Source organism: Miscanthus floridulus, chromosome 14 (genome assembly GCF_019320115.1).
Source record: "Miscanthus floridulus cultivar M001 chromosome 14, ASM1932011v1, whole genome shotgun sequence".
Lineage (NCBI taxonomy): Eukaryota > Viridiplantae > Streptophyta > Magnoliopsida > Poales > Poaceae > Miscanthus > Miscanthus floridulus.
This window is the reverse complement of record NC_089593.1, coordinates 58947606-58968495: the sequence shown is the minus strand read 5'-3', so window position 1 is coordinate 58968495 and position 20890 is coordinate 58947606.

Genomic DNA, 20890 nt, shown 5'->3' with positions numbered 1-20890 from the left:
GTCAGTTGCCAAAAGCACAAAATTTGTTGATCTTCTTGCACAATTCATGGTGCTTAGAGGAAATTATATATTGCCGCTTACTACAGAAATTTCTTCAGTTCTAGGTACCTGTATATGAAATTGTACTTTAGTTATTATTATTATTAAGGGCCAGAAGCAGTTAAATTGTGAAACAAGTATTTATTTTATAGGAAACTTGAGAGGGAAAGGGAACATTAGAAGGAACCAAGCCAGTCGATATCAAATACTCACTGCATATCTCTCTCCTTTTTGTTCTTGAACTGTATTACACAACTTAAAATGAACATCCAATCCAAAAAAGTTGAATCTAGGGGCAGACCTGGGCATAGTGGTGGCCCAGGAAACCCGCACCCCCCCCCCCCCCCCCCCCCCCCCCCCGGGCACCCCCCACCCCACCACCACCGCCAGTACACCACGTATGCAGTTCTAGCAGTTCTGGCCCAAAATATCATGTTCGTGACTTGGACTACGACGTCACGCTGAATCGCGGCCTTCCGCTTGCTCTCCACATGATGGGCAGCACTGGCGCACAGCAGCAAGGTGCAGCTAGTGATCTCCTCCAGCAATCTGGCCTCCATGACACTCTTGTCCGTCCACTCCAGATACTTCTCTATTTATAGGAGATACATACGCCTCCCTCCCTCCAGTGAATCTGAGGTACTTCACTACTCTAATGTGCAATTCCAACCATTTGTAGGATTGTACCTGTAGTATCTTTCCAATTGGATTGAAAATTGAAAGTAGAATCATCATTCTAATATTATAGATTGTTCACAGTTTCTACTGTACCTCGGATAAGAGAAAAATGCGCAAATGGCAGCTGTACCTAAACTCTTGTATTACCGAATGGACACCAGCATGTGCAAATTAAATCATACTGCAGATATATTCATTTTTGGCATGTGATATTACTCTGCTGATCTGATTATACAAGATCAGATCTAAAAATGTGAAAAGTAAGGAATTTTCAGCTAACACTGATTGTAAAAACACGAGTAATATTCCAGCAATCATTAAACTTGTTTGTGAAGTAACTTGAGTTAATAAGATATTGTGATGCTATCATGCTAGCAACATAGTTGTGTTGCTAGTTAGGCACCCTTGGTTAGAGTCAAGGTTTTCATTTCCGGAAATTAAAATTTATCGGGGTCACAGATAAAGAGGATAAACAAGATATATCGGAAATATCAGACCAAATTCAAATAAAATTTAATTTGAATTTAAGTAAATTTAAATAAATTTAAACAAAATTTGTACGAAAAAGATAGATATTTTCTTATCGGCACCTACGGATAAAAAGGATATATCGGAAATATCGGGAGATTTCGGCCGATAAAGGAAACCATGGTTAGAGTAGATGGATATATATAGTAAGGACAGACATTGAACTGATGCTAGCAACCAAGTTTTTGGCAGATGAAGAGGGGAAGTGTGAGGGCCAGATGATCCAGGTGTCGTTGTTTATTTGTAGTAACGTGCTCGAGGACAGTTCCTGTTTCCAGTAAGTGTCCAGTAAAATTGGGGTCGAGAGAGAAAGCGGAGAGAGCTGATGAATAGACCATGTAAAATATTGATAGGACTGGGAGGTCTCGAGAATCAAAGCGGCAACAATGTCATAAGTAAAACCTCTTTGGGCTATTGGGACTCCACTAGCAACTAGTTCCTCCAATCCAAGGCATGTTTGAATAGAGAATAGATGAGTTAGTCACGTTCATTTATTGAACGTTCTACATGAGCATGCGGTCTCAAATATGTGCTGTCGTCTGATTTCACGTTGTAGCCTTTTAGTTTGTGCTAGTGCTAGTAGTCATCAGGGAATAAGTCAAGTACGGCGAGGCGATGTGGCTTGTGGTTAGCCTGGTGGCGGGCTGCTTGCGGATCCTATGCCTGAGTGCACATAACTTTGGAACAAAAGATTTCCCAATTCCTTTCCTGTGGAATACTAGCGCAGGCATACAATTTCAGACGAAAAACTGAATCGAGTCTCCACTTTTGGTTTCTTTTCCTTCACGAAGTCTAAGAAAACAATGCATACTTAATTTTACCATTAGCATGTAGTGTGCGCTAAAGTCACTAACGCAGGCATACTTAGTTTCAAATGAAAAAAGGAATCCAATCTCAGATTTTTATTTCTTTTCCACCAGGAAGTCCAAGCTAGCTAGCTAGACCTCTCACCGAGCTCTGCAAGCTCATGGCCGTGAATGACTTGTGTGTCTTGCACTACCGGAGAGGACTTCGGTTTGCAACCATCATACGTGAAAACTTGCGCGAAACCTCCTCATTTTTTTATCACAGCCTCCACATATGATATATTGACATCTTGACAAGTTTCATGATTTTCGGACTTCGTTTGCTTTTTATAGAATTTAAAAACAACTTGACCGCAAGTTCGTGGTCATGTTTCGTGAACAAGATATTCAAAATTGGTGGTCTATTTCTGGATACAACCTCACATTATACTAAATAGCATGAATATCATTTTTCCATTCATTTTTTTTCATTATTCGAATGACTAGCAGTTATAATTTGATTTAACCAAGAAAATTCAATTAAATAAAATAAATTAAAGAAATATAGAAAAAGTCCAAGAAATGTGCCACATTGTAACATGCAGTACCAGGTATTATCTGAGGACTACAGAAAAAGTTTGGAGGTCAAAAGTAAAAAAAATATGGTTTGCCGAGTGTCAAAAAATGACACTCGACAAAGGAGCCTCTTTGCCGAGTGTCAGGACAAGACACTCGGCAAAGGAGTCTCTTTGCCGAGTGTCAGGACCTATGGCACTCGGCAAAGAATTTTTAAAAAAAGTTGAAAAACCCCTCTTTGCCGAGTGCCTGGCCACGTGGCACTCGGCAAAGAATTAAAAAAATAAAAAAAACTTTGCCGACTGCCAGATCAGGGGCACTCGACAAAGAGGGTATTTGACCTCCCGGCCTAGCGCACGCACGCACACACACACGCCCGCGCCAGCGCCGCCGCCGCCGCTAGCGCCAGTGCCGCGCCGCCCGCGCCCGCGCTAGCGCCGCTGCCACCCCAGCCTGCGCCCGCGCTGCCGCACCAGCCCGACCGCTGCCCCCGCCCGTGCCGCCTCCCATGCCGCACCGCCAGAGGAGGAGGAGAAAAGAGGAGGAGGAGGAGAGGGGGAGAGGAGGAAGGAGGACGAGAAGGAGGAGGAGGAAGGAGGAAGGAGGAAGAAGAAGGAGGCGCCAGCCCTGCCGCTGCCCCCACCCGTGCCAGCGCCGACCGCGCCCGTGTCGCCGCCCCCGCCCACGCCCGTGCCGTCCCCAGCGCTTCCCTAGCTGTCACCTTGTCCACCGGCGCCCTGGCCCCTTCATCACCGCCGCCCTACGACACCCACTAGGTATGCCCTACCGTCGTCGTCGTCGTAGTATTACTAGTAGTTGCGGTAGTAGTAGTAGTGGTAGAGTAGCAGTGGTGGTAGTCGTAGGAGTGGTTGTAACATTGTTATATATATGTGGTTGGATATAATCTTGTGCATGTCGGCCATCGTGTTGTTCATATATATGTGCATGTCGATCATCGTGCCGTTGGTTTTCTTTTAGGTTTTGGAAACCTCACCGTGTAGGGGAGGTGCTGCCGAAATTTTGTATTGATAGTTTTATGTTTCTTTTTTTGTAGAGAAGAGCCCGTTGGAGCGAAGCTGGAGTACCTCGGTGACCCCGATCACCTTCCTCGCCGCTGCGGGTCTGCCTGCACCACGTCGCCTCACCACTGCACCGACACACCACGGCCCTGCTAGCCTGACTCCACCGCCACCCTAGGTATAACCCATATTTCTGTATCATGGTCGTAGATCACGTAACCCAGTTAGGCATCTTCCATTCGAAAGAGATACGGTTGGAAATATGCAGATATTTCTATATCTAAAACCGTATATGTTTCGAATTGTCCACGTTTTTTGGATAGCCCGTGGATGCATAGGTGGGGTTAGTTTCCATGGTCTGCTCTGATCCGAGACAGAGTTTCGGTATCATCTCTCTGTTGTTCTCTGGATACACACTCTCCCTGGCAGGACGTGTATTTGGAGAAAAGTGGGGAGGTGCTGCCAAAATTCTATCTCGGATAGGAGTAGAGCATGGAAACTAACCCCACATACGCATCCTCGTGTGGGATTAGGACCTATCCTCACCTATTAGATAGTAGGAACGTCGTGTAGATGCAATTGATGTTTATATTACTCGTCGCTATATATGTTAGAGGATGAAGGACCGTGAGTGGATGTACACGGGCCGCGCAAGTCAGGGTCAGGTCACCAATGAATGGATCGACAAGACCAATGCTTTCTTGGAACGGGCATTTGGCGTGGCTGCTAAAGGAGCGAGTAAAATTTGATGTCCCTGCAGCAAATGTGCAAACAGGAAAAGACAAACGATGGTCATGGGGGAACATCTTTGGAAGAATAGATTTACAGCAGACTATACCCGGTGGGTCTACCATGGTGAAGCCGATCGTATGAGAGAGGAGGTGGTGAGACCACATGTCAAGGATTATGATGCTGATGTGGGGGTAGCAGACATGTTAAATCACTATCACGAGGCACAGTTTGCTAAAGGACGTAAGGAGGAGGAGCCAGAGGCAACCACAAAGGCGTTCTATGACATGTTTGTCGCGGCACAGAAACCCCTTCACGGCCAGACAAAGGTTTCTCAACTAGATGCCATTGGACGCATAAAGGCGTTAAAGTCCTAGTATAGCCTGAGTCGAGACGCCTTTGATGGTATGCTGACAGTTATTGGCAGCCTGCTTCCGGAGGGTCACCTTCTGCCAAAGAGCATGCACGAGTCATAGAAACTCCTTCATGCACTTAAGATGCCATATGAGCAGATACATGCTTGCCCGAAGGGGTGCGTCCTATTTAGGAAAGAATACATGGAAGCAAAGTACTATCCAAAGTGTAAATCCTCTAGGTTCCTAGAGGTAGATTCTAGTGATGGCCAAAAGAGGTAGCTTGACATTCCCGTGAAAATCCTACGGCACCTTCCGTTCATACCGAGGATCCAACGGCTATACATGACCGAGGAATCCGCGAAACAGATGACATGGTACAAAAATGGCAAACAATACAATCCTAACAGGATGGTACATGCATCCGATGGTGAAGCATGGACCCACTTTGATGGCATTCATCATGAGAAAGCTAATGAGGCTCATAATGTACGTGTTGCACTAGCAACAGATGGGTTCAATCCTTATAGAATGATGGCTGCCCCATACACATGTTGGCCCGTGTTCGTTATCCCCTCAATCTCCCCCCAGCATATGCTTTCAACAACAGAACATATTCTTGTCGTTGATAATTTCTGGACACCCGGGAATAATATGGGTGTGTTTATGGAGCCAGTGATTGATGAATTGGTCCATGTTTGGGAGGAAGGGGTATGGACATACGATCGAGCTACAAAGAAAAACTTCAAAATGCATGTTTGGTACCACTACTCCCTGCATGACTTCCTGGCGTATGGGATATTCTGCGCCTGGTGTGTTCACGGGAAGTTTTCATGTCCAGTATGCAAGGAAGGTCTGAGGTTCATTTGGTTTGCAGAAGGGTGGTAAGTATTCATCGTTCGACAAACATCGGCAATTCCTCCCTCCTGACCATGCATTCAGACGAGACATCAAGAACTTTACGAAAGGTGTCATAGTGACAGACCATGCACCACCGATAATGACTGGTGCCACGGTTTATGAACAGACAAATGGTCTCGTGGTCAATCTAGAAGGTGGTTTTGTGGGATATGGAGAGCAACATATGTGGACTCATAAGTCGGGCTTGACTCGGCTCCCCTATTTTGATGACCTTCTCCTTCCACACAACATTGATGTAATGCACACTGAAAAAAATGTCGCCGAGGCACTTTGGGCAACAATCATGGACATTCCTAACAAGTCAAAGGACAACGTTAAGGCTAGAGTGGATCTAGCAACGTTATGCGATAGACCAAACCAACATATGAAGCCTCCTAGTCGTGGCAAGACATGGAGAAGGCCTAAGGCCGATTTTGTCTTGAGGAAGCCCCAAAGGAGGGAAGTACTAGAATGGATGTAGACGTTAATGTTCCCTGATGGGTATGCAGCTAATCTGAGGAGGGGAGTGAACTTAACTACTATGCAAGTCTTAGGGATGAAGAGTCATGACTACCACATATGGATTGAGTGGCTTCTTCTAGCGATGGTTCGAGGCTATGTCCTTGAGCATGTCTGGCTGGTGCTAGCAGAGTTGAGCTATTTCTTTCGCCAGCTTTGTGCCAAGGAGTTATCTCGGACCGTGATTATTGACTTGGAAAGAATGGCACCTGTGTTGCTCTGTAAGTTGGAGAAGATCTTTCCACCCGACTTCTTCAATCCAATGCAGCATTTGATTTTGCACCTCCCGTATGAGGCATGACTGGGGGGGGGGCATGCAGGGCCGTTGGTGCTATCCAATCGAGGATGTCTAAAGGTTCTTCGAAAGAAATGTAGAAATAAATGCAAAATTGAGGCTTCCATTGCAGAGGCATACATTCTGGAGGAGGTGGCGAACTTCACAACAACATACTATGGTGACGACCTCCCTAGCGTGCATAATCCACCCCCTTGTTACAATGCTGGTGAAAATGAATCGAACCTCAGCCTTTTCCGAGGGCAACTCAGAAGCGCAAGTGCATCGACCCCCAAGACCTCGAATCATGAAGAGTGGCGCCATATCATGCTATACGTGTTGACCAACCTTGATGAAGTGGCGCCATACATGTAGTAAGTCCTCAACGAACTTGTTAAATACGTCGTCACTATTCTATATCCAACCCCCTTGTTTCTCATTGGTACAGGGAATTTCTTCATGAATTTTGGCGTCAATCAAGGGATTCTACCCCGCAGCAGGTAGATACCCTTCTTAGACAAGGTGTGGGAAATGAAATGCTAACGGAAGGTACCGTCCATTTTAGCTCGTACTTAGTTTGACATTCCAAGTTAATCGTACGTGCGAATAATATAACGATGTATCTTGCTTGAGCTTACAGGGCTAGAGGGGTGCGTCTATGCATGCTGAGTTGAGACAAGTTGCCGATGGCTTTGCCTATAGGGTTAGGTCATTTTCTGGTTATGACGTGAATGGATATCGCTTTCGCACAACAAGCTACGAGCAGAGTCGGCCCAATCGAAGAACCAAAAGTTCCAGAGTTTTTACGCCCGGCGTTGATGAGGTCGAGTATTATGAAAGAACTAAAGAAATATATGAACTCAAGTTTCATGGTTCCAAACCTTTTGATCCCATCATATTCAAATGCCATTGGTTTGATCCTGAAGTAACGAGACGAACATATTCTAATCTTAGGCTAGTCAAAATTCGACATGATTCCGTCTTACCAGGAGATGATGTCTATATTGTGGCCCAACAGACCACGCAGGTTTATTATCTCCCATATGCGTGTCAAACCATAAGGCATCTTGAGGGTTGGGATATTGTGCACAGGGTATCGCCACACGGTAAAGTGCCTGTCCCAAAAGATGAAGATTACAACTTAGACCCAAACACATATGACGGAGAGTTCTTTTAAGAAGAGAGACTAGAAGGGAGGTTTGAGATAGACTTAACCAAAACGATCAGAATGGAAATAGACAATGAAACGGTTATTGAAGAGGACACTAGAGATGAGGTGCAAAATGTGAAGGACTTACAAATGCTTGAGCGATTATATTTAGACAATGACAATGACAACATTGCTCATTCGGATAGTGTTGATTATTTCGACATGATTGATAGTGATGATGAAACTTATGATCTAGCTAATCCCGACCATGAAGATTATTTCTAATACATGTAATACTATGTTATTTTGTAATTACATTTTGTTTATTTTGCATCTATTTCTAAGTACTTCTTGTTTATCAGTGCTTATTGGTTTACTCTTTTTAATTGCAGGTGATTGAACAAAGATGGTGGGCGGTGGGATGAGAAAGCTAACATCCTTGTACCGAAGGACAAGGACCGCTGCACCAGGGGAGAGTAGGAGGAGGAGCAGCCGCAGGAGGGAGTCATCGCCTGCCGCCCCGTCGTGTAAGGAGGAGGAGGAGGAGGAGGAGCAGGTGCCCCAGGAGGACGCCGAGGAGGCATAGAAGGACGCGTAGGAGGATGACGAGGACGCGCAGGAGGACGACGAGGATGAGGCGACAGCGGGGGGTTTTGCTTCCTCTAGTTCGTCGAGCGTCTACTTGCGAGGTCCCCCGAGCCTCCCTCAGCGACCGATACCTCTTGAGAGACGCCCGCTGATTTGACCCGAGGGGGAAAAGTAAGTAGCTTTAGATGTTATCACTACTTTATATGATATGTTGAAAATCACAATAGAAATTAATAATTTTTCTTAATCACTTGGGCAGGAACTGGACAATTGTGGCGAGTGGAGGTGGTCACACACGCCAAGTCAATGACATCCTCGGTCTTCTGTGCAAGGAGCACTTCCTTGGCCTGGTTGAGTACGCCGGAGTGACGGGGCCGGCCTACTCGTTTGACTACTACGCCGCCGCCCCCAATGCTGCAGATCGGGCCCATAGGGTATTCAACAACAAGACGGAGTGGGTGAAGCAAGAGCTATGGGTAAGTCTTCCTCGCACTACATTGCTCAATACATTCTTGAAATAATGAATGTATACATCATGTTTGTATGCAGGATTTCTTTAGATGCCAGGACGGACATGAGGCCAGGGCGGATGCGGTGGCTACCAAATGCTGCAAAAAACTCATCGTGGACATGCATTACGAGGCGCGTATCCAGGCCGTCATAACTTACCACGGGACCGTCCTTGGAACGAAGGTCACCAAAAGGGACGCAAGATCTATGACGTTGACCCGGGACCAGTACCTGTAGGTAAATACATAACATTAATACTGATTTCTTTTGAGATTAAGTAGGCTTAATTTCATCTTCTGATATGTCATGTACTTGATGGCCTGTAGATAATTCCTTATTGGTGCGCCGCGCATCCCCAGTGCTTGGACAGGTGGTGCTCACGCGAGTGGGAGGAGACGCACAACTTGTGCCGGGAGCGGTGTTTGATGATGCCAGGTGTAGCACACCATCAAGGCAGCCGCAGCCTTAGCGGATATGCAGAAACATGGGTACACAAATTTATTTATTTATTCTAATGCTCAATTCTGCATAATTTCTAATCATCTTGCATTTTTTCTCGCAGTCGGCGTCACATGATGGGCCTTGCTCCATCTTCAAGGCATTTGCTATGGCCCACAAGGGCAAGGCGACGTCTGACGTCGACTACAACCCGGAGGATGGGCCCGAGGCATACAACAATGCGACCGTCCACAACTGCCTTAGTGAGTACACATCGATGGCAATGGAGGTCCATGGGTCAGAGTACGATCCGAGCACCGAGGACCTTGATGGAGAAGTCGTCATGAGGGTGGGAGGAGGCAAGAAGCATGGGTGGTACTGGATTGGCGACGGCGCAATCGACTCGGCCGCTACTCCCAGTCTCTCCCAGATTCGAGCAAGCAGCACGAGCAGGACCCAGCCATACGACCTCAGCAGGACACTTCACACCACCAGGTGGAGGCACTCGAGGTTATTCCTGGTTTATTCGTCGTTCATTGGTTTTTTCATACCTTTCCTTTGTATTATTGTAACATTGGGGTGAATATATTGTAGGCCCAGCTGGAACAAGAGAGGAGGATACGGGAGCAGATGCAGGCAAAGATGGAGAGGGTGGAGGCCGAGCGGGAGGTCGAGCATCGAAGGATGGCGGAGATTCTTCAGTACATGCATAGTCTTGGCGCCGCTACGGGTGTAGCTCCGCCACCTTCGCTATTCGCTCCACCTCCATCTCCACCTCCTCACTATTCTACTCCTATGAGTATAAATGTTTTAGTTTGTATGTTCATGCTTACGGTCAAACCTTGTGGAGTTTGAAAGTTTTATTCATGTATGGTATATATTTATCTTGTCTCACACATGAAATCTCTTCTCCTTTGTGCAGAATCAATCGATGGTATCGGACAATCCTCATGCTTCAACGAATCCTTCACCAAATCAGTGATGATACTTGTGGTTGTTAATGATACTTCTATTTGCAATTGTGGTTGACGATGATGGAGCACTTGGATTGCTTGTGAACTTATTTGTGATATATTGTGAGACATGTGACGTTTGTGATGTATATGTGATATTTGTGATATATATGTGATGTTGATGATATATATGTGATGTTGGTGGTGTTTGTTATATATACCTTCTGTTTGTTTGGATGTGATGTAAAAAACAAATAAAAAAGACTGTTTTCAGTCACTTTACCGAGTGCAATGGCCATGACACTTGGTAAAGTGACCATTTGGGAACAACCTGGTAACATGCTTTGCTGAGTGCAATGGCCATTGCACTCGGCAAACATCACAGATTTGCCGAGTGCCACGGGCCAGACACTCGGCAAAGGTCGCCACTTTGCCGAGTGTCTTGTCGGCGACACTCGGCAAAGTGGCCACCTTTGCCGAGTGTCTAAGTCAACGACACTCGGCAAAGCGGGTACCTTTGCCGAGTGCTTGACATTGACACTCGGCAAAGCCGCTGTCACGGTGTCACTCACCGTCACAGCCACTTTTCTTTGCCGAGTGTTGGATTGGAACTCGGCAACGCCTTTGCCGAGTGCATGATAAAGTGCACTCGGCAAAGAGATCTTTGCCGATAAACTATTTACCGAGCGCAAAGGCTTTGCCGAGTGTATATCGGCCTTTGCCGAGTTCCTCAGGCACTCTGCAAAGAAGCCACCACCGGTAGTGAATCTAACTGAAAGCAAATAAAATGTTCAATGGGATTACAACAAAAGTGAAAACATATAACTTGGCTAACAGAATCCGTCCTGCTTTTACTTATTGATGTAGGTTTAAAATCCCCAACCCAATTTTTTACTCAAAAATATTTCAGAAATGTGTTTGCAAAACCTAAAATTTGGAAAACATTTTGGTGGAAACCTAGACAATACTAAACTTGAACACACATATAATTAAATCATGGGAAATTTGGTTGCTAAAAATATGGAACATCAGGAGAAATTGGATGGTGCAAAATTATGAGGTACCAATTATGAAAGTACTCAGAGAAGTACTAAAAATATAGGGGCGGTACCAGAATTGGAGTCATCAGTACCAGAATAGGTGGACGGATTTTTATTCCTTAATTATATAACTAATACTAAAATAATAATAATCAATATGTTCTACGAGGGATAAAACTGAAATCATCGCATCAACCCGTCCCTCACCCTAGATTCTCCCCATGGCAGACCTGCTGCCGGCAGGCATCGGCATCCGTTAGCGACCTACGCGAACGACTCGTCTAGTGCAGTGCGTCGTGGTTTGGCTGGGCTCCTGAGGAGCGCGTCCTCCATCGAACGAGTGCGCTGCTTGCATTGCTCTCCGTCGGCACAGGCGTGACGAGACAAAAGTACACATGGTACGGAAGCCATACAAAGCTGGGGCATCATGGTCTCAGACCTGTTGATGTGCATGAACGTGATCTGGGCATCAACGATGACGACCTGGAGGCAAAACAAGCCTCCGTAAGCCATGCGGCGCAAGCAAATTAAACATGAAGCAGCCGATCAACATCGGCAATGAACCTCCTCCTCTCCTCCCCGAGACAATGCATGTACATCCCCGGCGTGGTGAAAAATTCTGAGGCGCTCAATCTGCTGGCATGCGGCGGCGAGGAACCGCAGGCTCCAGTGTCCTGCGGCATGCCACTACGCACTTAATAAGAACGCCATCAGCTAGTAAATAATGGATTGGATAATGGATATAGATATACAGGACGAGAACATGAGGAGCCATGGAGGTCAGGACAATCACCAAAATACCCTCAAAGAAAAGGTCAGGAAATCAGAAAAATGAAAGTAACCATGGTACTTCTCCAGTGGTACGTGGAGCTAGCTCTCTAGATAAACAAAAACATGGAAGTAGTTTATGAAATAATTCAGCTTCATCAATCGAAGTACACATCAATAAAAATTGTTTTAGTGCGGTTTGGCACGGAGAACAATATGGGACAAGAAGATGAAGGAGTTGTTCCACGCGGGCGTTCTTCTTGAGCCAACTGCAGCGAACTCCAAAAGAACCTACGGCGGAAGTCACTCGACCTGTCTGCAACGCTCGTGTGTGAATGTTCCAGGATCGGAAGCATCAGAGTCTTCGCATGCTCCTGGATATGTACCATTCCTCGTGCCTCCCATTTCTAACAGGCTAACAGCCGAGTCTTGCTGAATTCAAAGCCGCCCACTGACGTAGGCATACTTCCCAGCTCTCTCGTCTTTTTCAATCATCTTGCAATTTGTATGCATGCCCCGTGCTTTATTGTAAGCGGACATTTTTTGGGCTTTAAGTTTAAATCTTGAGAATAAGGGGAATTAAAACAGCACATAAAATAGGAAGACTCAACACAGGCGTGGCATGCTCTTGATTAAAAACATCTAATGGCATACATGCATATTTCAACGAACTCTACTAGCTTGCTAGTGTTATAACGTAAAAAATGGACCTGCTGGGGTTTGTAGGACAGTAGGAAAAAATATGGTTTGTGAAGAGAGAAAGATGACTACACGTACTTGTGTCACGTTTAATTTGTGGACCACATGGCAACAACGTAACTCAATTGCATTGTAATAAGTGAGCGATTGAGAGGGTGATCGAGTTTGTCTAAAGCATTATATCCAAAAAGCTTTTTGAGCCAGGATTCTCTACTACGTAACTCCAGGTTTCTTTCCAACCCCCAAGCGTCCGCTTTGGGCGATTCGGGGGGCGACCTGCCGGCGCCGCTAGCACCCTCATCCCGGCCTCTACTCCAGCCGCCGCCGCTGTAGCTCTCCGGCGGGCGGCTGCGGCGGTCCACGGCGGAGCTAAAAAACGTGCTTCTGTGTGCAGTCTCGCCCCCCCCCCCCCCCCCTCCCCTTCTCTTGCTACTCCGGCGGTTGGCGTCGCCGGCGGGGCGGATCTAGGCCCTCCGTGGCCGGATCTTGCACCTCCTGCTCCGGATCTGAAGGTTTGGCCTGCGGGGCGGCTCAGGCGGCATGGCTGGATCTCATGCCTGCAGCGGTGTGGCTGGCGGCGCGCCCCAAATCCGGCATCTGTAGGGCGGCTATGGCGGCGCGGATGGGTGGCACAGCCAGATCCCGCACCTGCGGCAGTGTGGCCGGCGTGCGCCTCAGGCCCGGCCTCTTCTCCCCGGCCCCATGGCGCCTCATTACCCACGTGGTTCCTCTCCAAGCGCGTGCGGGCTGTGGATCTTGCCCCCGGTGTTCGGGACGCCGCTGTCGCAGTCACGGCCAGGTCTCTGCAGGTGCTGGGCGTATTCCCTTCGGCCTGCTATCGAACAGCTTCTAGGTGAAAACCCTACCCGGCTTCTCGCTTTGGGCCGGCGGCGATGGCGCGGTCTATGTCATCTTCGTTCTTTAACGCGTCGCCACAGTCTCTGTTCCTTGCGTCGACGGGGCAGATTTTGGACGAAAGTCTGGGTGCGCCTCTCCCAACATTGTTGACATCTCTGCGGATGTCTTTCCCTTCTTGAAGGCTCTGTTGGAGCACCACTACTGCCATCTCGCTCCTCCCACCAGAGTGCATCCTTGATGTGTTGTGCCTGTTTGTGCTTCATGCTACTCTTCGCTTTGGTTTGTCCAGTAGTGGGTTGGTGTTACCACAGTCGATTGCTTCTCTGTAACGGATGCTTTGCCGCTATCGCCCCTCTAGGACGGATGCTTCGCCGTCATGTTGGTCGGGTGGTTGCCTTGCCGCCGGTGTCGCCCAGATCTCTGCTCTTTGGCAGATGCTTGGCTGTTGTGAGCGTGATGGCCCCTCATCCGCGGATGCTTTGCCGCATTGATGTTCGTCGTCTCTGACGGATGCTTTGCCGTCATGGTCTCTTCTCTAGAGGATGCTTTGCCGCTGTTGTCGTACTGGCGCCCTTGGCGGATGCTTTGCCGTCAAGGTTGATTGCTACTTCCCCGGATGGATCTCTGCCGCCTACGCTGCTGGAAGCTTGCTCCGTCGACTCTGTGGTTCCACTACACTACTGGCTACCACTATGTTGTATTCTTGTATCAGGCTCAGTTGGTTGGGGTTTCGTGATGGGGGTCCCCCCTCGTGTTTTTCTTGCTGTCCGGGTGTGCCTGTGGGATTTCGTTGGTAATCCTGGGATTACTTGCGAGTCCTTTGTATCACATTTCTAACTTCTCTTAATGAAACACGTCCCAACACACGCTCTCGGAAAAAAGAAAGCTTTTTGAGTGCACACTGAGTTACTACTGATTAAATCTATATAAAAAGCTGGTAATATATAACGCAGGAAAATATTATTCAGTAATCATGCACTTCATAAAAATGTAATCATCCACGCACACATCAAGTTAAGAACTTGGACACGGGTTGATTGGTTCTTTTTGTTTAGCCAGCACATGGATTTCTAACATTACATCAGTGACAAGTGAGTCTAGAGCAGATTCAGTGTCAGGTAATTCGAATGGAAACAAGATCCACACGTTCTCCACACCATCACACGCCTCATAATAATGCCTACGTCTATCACAAGCCAGGGTGCCATATATCTACCGTGAGGTCGTCTTAGCCAGACAAAACCAGCGCCTCTGGTATCTGATCAAACAACGCTTAGCTTGTTGTTCTTGCAGGCAGGTCTAACCAATGGAGACATTTGCGCTTGAAGGAAATGTCATATCCCATATAATACAGACGCCTACCATTTGTTTGGTAGGAGAAAAATCACAAAAACTACTTGGCAAAAAGAAGGAAGCCAGATTCAATCTCTGGTACGGTGTGATCACCGAAATGCCGCACGCGAACCGAAAACTTCTGGTGGTAAGTGACCTGCCAAAGTTAATTTGACACGATCTTCCAGAGCAGACTGTACTGTCAATCCTCGTCAGTTCGCCACCACCTCCACAACAGGGACTGGAGCAAACATCCAGAAAGACCCAACCTCTTAGGCTCTAACGAACTAGGGAACAGCAAACACACTGTCAGAAATCGACAAGGAAAACGACGTGGTGCAAAAGCGGATGGGAGACCACCAAAAGTCTCAGTCAACCAAGCCGCCCCTCGCTTTTCCACCAAGAGGGAGGTCCATGGCCTTTATCCGAACCGATGTGCTAAAGACTAGAGGAGAACTTGGCTGTCACCGCGTCCCGTTATATCGGGAACTCAAACGGCATTTGATTCGGGTTATTGCCGTGCTGGTTCTGTCGCGCAGGTCTAACTGACGGAGTCGTCCAAGCTTGACGGAAATTCCGTATTGCGTTTGCTCCTGAGGCCTTCCATTCCAAAAGGAAATATGTTTCTTGGAGAAGAAAAATCACAAAATCTAGATGGAAAGTAGAAGTAGCACTGATCATTCTCTCTCTCTCCCTCTCTCCCCCCCCACCCCACCCCCCACACACACACGCTCTGCCCTCCACTCTGTTTTGGTTTCAGAAGGCATGCTTGGCATAGATATAGTGGGATGCCAACATCAGCTGCAGTGTCATGGTGCCAACCTGGAGCAGGATGTACAATCCATGTGCACGAAAAGAATGACTAAAGCAACAGAGATCTAAATGTTCATAATTTCCTACACTAGGCCCTGCATGTGCGTCCTATATATCTATTTGTTTAATTTGTGGACTAACACTCAGTCTTGAAATTCCTTGAGGGTATTTTCTAAAACGGCAGTGGTCAATTTACTGTCAGGTAAATTTACTAAAATGTCAATGGCACTCATCAATTTACTGTCACGTGTGCACTGATCTGACAATGGTGTCATGAGTGCCACCGTCGGGTTATGTTTTAAAATGGCAGCAACACCCAGCATATTGCTGCCAGTTCATGCGTCAACCAGTGGCGGAACTAGGGGGGACAGCAGGGGCCATGGCCCCCACAATATAGTTGAAATTTTTGTTAGTACCCCTATGAATATTCAATTTAAAGCACATTCAAACATTAATTTACCTTTTTTATCGTTATATTTTGATTTATTGATATGAACACCAATTACACAAGTAAAAACATTGGAAAAATTGTTGAGTCATACACTCATATGAATATATTTGTTACACTTTGAGGCATCATCATATTTGTCCAACCCCTTAATCAAAATTGCTACTTCCGCCACTGGCGTCAACTTTGCAGTGATACTCATGCATGTCTGACTGGACATTTAACCGAATGCAAGCATGCTACTTTCTCCATCAGGTGATCAATTGATGACAAATTAAATTATATTAAGCAGAGAGGTCTGCCAACTTACATTCATGTGTTTATATGCATGGTTGCACTTTCACCTACACTAGGAGCTTAGAGACGTACTCCTACATTCTGGAGACTCAGCAAAATGGGAGACAGACACACATCGCATGTAACCAATAATGCTACTGCCTGGATGTCGACTGGTGGATATATTAATTAAATGCGAACAAAAACACTATATACAAATATAATTCACGTGCCACATGAGAAACTAATCCATTTTAGTCTTCTCCTCAAAAGAAGGTGTCACGTGTGAAGCTAGCTAATAATCTGACGTATACAAAGCAGTCAAATGATGCTTCTGCATGCAGTTGCTCAGAAGTCTAGTAGGATATCTCCATCCAATCGGGCAATCCCAGAGTGACTGCTCCGAACGCAGGCAGACGCGTGCAAGTGGACTCTAGCTAGTTCCACCATGGATGCATGGCCACGCCGCATTCGTAGATACCTCCCACACTTACTACGTACTAGCCCTTCTAATGGGTCAGATTCCAGCCATTTCCACCCCGTTCCAAATCTAATTAATTATTTTCTAACCCCATCCCAACCCATTCCAAATCAACTTATACCCAACCCGCCCCGTCTTGGGTTGCCATGGATTCTTCTACCACTGCTGCTTCGCTTCTCCTGTGTTGTTGACTTATGTTCGCTTGTTCATCTCGGCTGCATCGATTTCATCGATACAGGCATACCAACCAAGGAGCAGCGCCGCCATGACGAGGTCGCTAGCAGCCGAGGAGTACCTTCCTTATCTAAGCCCCGTGTAGCACTAGTGCATGCGGCACCCCATGACCATGAGCATATGTTAGAATTAGCCTGTTTACATTTCACTTTCTATTTTCATTCATGTAATCCAGTTGTAAGCACTGCATATTTGGCTTAGTTAGCGCGTAGAACCACGAGCCTGGACGGAGATGTGCCCAGTCCGGGGCGTGGCCGCGCAAGTCGGGTGCGTGGTCACTGCCACTGCATGGTCGTCGTGCATGTCGCTCAGCGTGGCGCAAAAGCCGGATCGAGCAGCGATCATGTGGTGGCGGGGGACGGGCTCTGGCCCATGTATCTGAATTGTACATAAGCAATGGAAAAACACTCGAAAAGGCTGCGTCGGTTGTGCAGCGAAATACTAGTGTTCAGTTCCTGTTCATCGTGCGAGTTGTGAGTGTGTCTGGTGACCGTGCTCAGGCAATCACCGGTGTTCCAGCAGCAGCAGGAGCTCGATGGCCACCGTTGGCTCCGTCAAGTGGTATCAGAGCGTAGGTGTATGTTCTACGGCGGGTCCGTGAGCCCACCGCGAGAACCTCCCCGGAAGAAGTTCGTGATCCCGAAGAAGGCGGCGGCGACGATGCCTGACTCCGACGCGTCGGGCAGCACGACGTCGGGCGGCGTTCGCGAGAGCACCCTCTTGTGGTCAATGCTCACGCGCACGAACTACTCGGAGTGGTCGATGCTGATGCAATGCAACTACGAGGCGATGGAGATCTGGGAGGCCATTGATCCGGGGACGAACGTGAAGCGGCCCCAGGATCGGCAGGCCATGAGTGCGTTGCTACGATCCGTGCCAAAGGAGATGTGGGCGACGTTGGGGAACAAGAAAACCGTCAAGGAGGCTTGGGAGGTGGTCAAGACGATGAGGCTCGGTGCCGATCGCGTCAAGGATGTCAATGCCCAGAAGCTGATACAGGAATTTGGGAACATCAGTTTCAAGGAGGGGGAGACAGTTGACGACTTTGGCATGAGGATAAACAGTCTTGTCGCAAATCTCAAGAGTCTCGGGGAGACAGTAGATGAGACCCGAGTCGTGAAGAAATTCCTTCGAGTAGCCCCAGCAAAATTCACTCAAGTTGGGGTGTCTATTGAGATGTTTTGTGATCTCAAAGAACTTACAGTTGAGGAACTGGTGGGAAAGCTGCGTGCAGCGGAGGACCGCATGGAGGAGAAGGTAGATCAGATAGTCGACAAGGCCGGCCGGTTGCTGTTGGCGAAGGAGGACTGGTTAGCGAGAAACAAACATCGCCTTCAGTCCAACTCCCCCAAAGATGGCAACACTGGAGGCGACAGTGGCGGTCATGGAAAGGGCAAGTCACCGATGAAACCAGATGGCGGCAGATCTGTCGGTCAGGGCACCGTCAAACTCACGTGTGAGGGGACTCCTCGGCCTAAAGGTAGGTGCTGCAATTGTGGCATCTATGGGCACTGGGATGAGGATTGTAAACGGCCCAAGAAGGAGAAGAGACCGGAGAAGAAGGAGGCGACGAACTTGACGGTGGCAGATGCGCAGCCGGCGTTGTTCCTGGCATCGGCGAGCGGCGTCGTGCACGGGCCAACCAAGAACGTACACCTGGCCGAGGAGAAGGTCATGCCGATGCAGTGCGACAATGGCGTGTGGGTGCTGGACACTGGGGCCAGCAACCACATGACAGGGACACGGGAGGCACTGAATCATATTGATGATGAGGTGTCCGGCACAGTCCGCTTCGGTGATGGCTCCTACGTTGAGATCAAGGGGCTTGGCTCAATCGTCATGGAAGGACAAGATCAACAGCATAAGGTGTTGACCAATGTCTATTATATTCCCAAGTTGAAAAGCAATATCATTAGTCTAGGACAGCTAGAAGAGGCTGGTTGTGATGTGAGGTTGAGAAATGGCAGACTTACAGTGGTTGACTCTGAGGGTACATTAATAATTAGTGCTCCTAGAACCAACAATAGACTGTACACCCTGAAAAATGCAGTAGTTTCACCTGTTTGTCTGCACATGAACTTGGAGGATAAGAATTGGTTGTGGCATGCAAGGTTTGGCCATTTAAATTTTAGAGCACTTCGTGATCTAGCATGTAAAGGGATGGTTGAAGGTATGCCAACTGTTGATCGAGTAGAGCAAGTCTATGATGGGTGCATATTAGGCAAGCAACACCGAATTCCATTCCCACACCAATCCTCTTTCAGAGCTAGTCAGGGATTAGAGCTTGTTCATGCTGATTTGTGTGGGAAGATCAGTCCACCAACACCTGGTGGCAAAGAATATTTTCTGCTAGTGGTAGATGACCATAGTAGATATATGTGGGTGGAGCTATTGAAAACCAAAGATGAGGCACTATCATATTTCAAGAAAATTAAGCAGCAAGCAGAACTAGAGCATGGCAGAAAGTTGAAAGCATTGAGAACTGACAGAGGAGGAGAGTTCAACTCAAATCTGTTCACTGTCTTCTACAATGAAACAGGGATAAAGCACTACACCACCACTCCATATTCCCCACAGCAAAATGGAGTAGTGGAGCGTCGAAACCAAACAATGGTTGACATGGCTAGGTGCATGTTGAAGTCAAAAGGAATGCCACCTAGGTTCTGGGGAGAAGCCGTTGTGACAGCAGTGTTCATTTTGAACCGTGCTCCAACGAAAAGTCTGAAGAACATGACACCTTATGAAGCTTGGCATGGGAAGAAACCAAGGGTGGATCACTTGAAAACCTTCGAGTGTGTGGCTCATGTGAAAGTAGTTGGACCCGGTATCACAAAGTTGTCTGACAGATCAGTAAAAATGGTATTTCTTGGGTATGAGTCAGGGACCAAAGGATATCGGGTGTTTGATCCAGAGAACAATCGACTACATGTAAGTCGGGATGTTGTGTTCGAAAAAGATGCAAAGTGGAATTGGAATGCCCAAGATAGTACAGGCCAGGTTGACTCTAAAACATTTACAGTTGTGTTTCTGTCTACTGTAGCTAATCCGACAATAGATTTTTCAGCGGATTCAGTGCAAGGTGGAGGTAGTGAGCAAGACCAAGGGGGACAGGGTCAAGAATAGTCTCCCTAGGCATCCATACCAGCAAAGTCGGGGTCACCATCAACACCGATCAATCAAATAATCGGATCTGCAGCAGGATCTAATACCACAGTCTCAAATTCTACAGGAAGCTCGGGATCAAGTCAAGGACCAGTTCGTTTCAGAACCCTGTCTAATCTGCTAGATGCAACTAAAGAAATACATGACTATGAGTATAGTGGGTTATGCCTGGTAGCAGCTGATGAACCAAGGAATGTTGATGAGGCTCTTGAAGAAGAATGTTGGAAGAATGCCATGAATGCAGAACTGCAGTCTATCAAAGAGAACAACACTTGGAGCTTGACAGAATTACCAAAAGGTCAACATGCTATAGGGCTCAAGTGGGTGTTCAAGGTAAAAAGGGATCCAGCAGGGAACATTGTAAAGCACAAGGCAAGACTTGTAGCTAAGGGGTATGCACAGAAACAGGGGGTGGATTTTGATGAAGTGTTTGCTCCTGTAGCAAGACTGGAAACAGTGAGACTACTTCTAGCTATGGCTGCCAATGGTGGATGGGAGGTTCACCATATGGATGTAAAATCAGCTTTTCTCAATGGAGAACTACAGGAAGAAGTGTATGTTCATCAGCCACCAGGTTTTCAGGAACCAAATAATGCAGGAAAGGTGCTAAAGCTGAAAAGGCCCTTTATGGGTTGAAACAGGCTCCAAGAGCATGGAATGCAAAACATGATCAAGAGCTGTGTAGACTTGGTTTCAGAAAAAGTGAAGAAGAACATGTTGTGTACAGGAGGAGTGAAGGT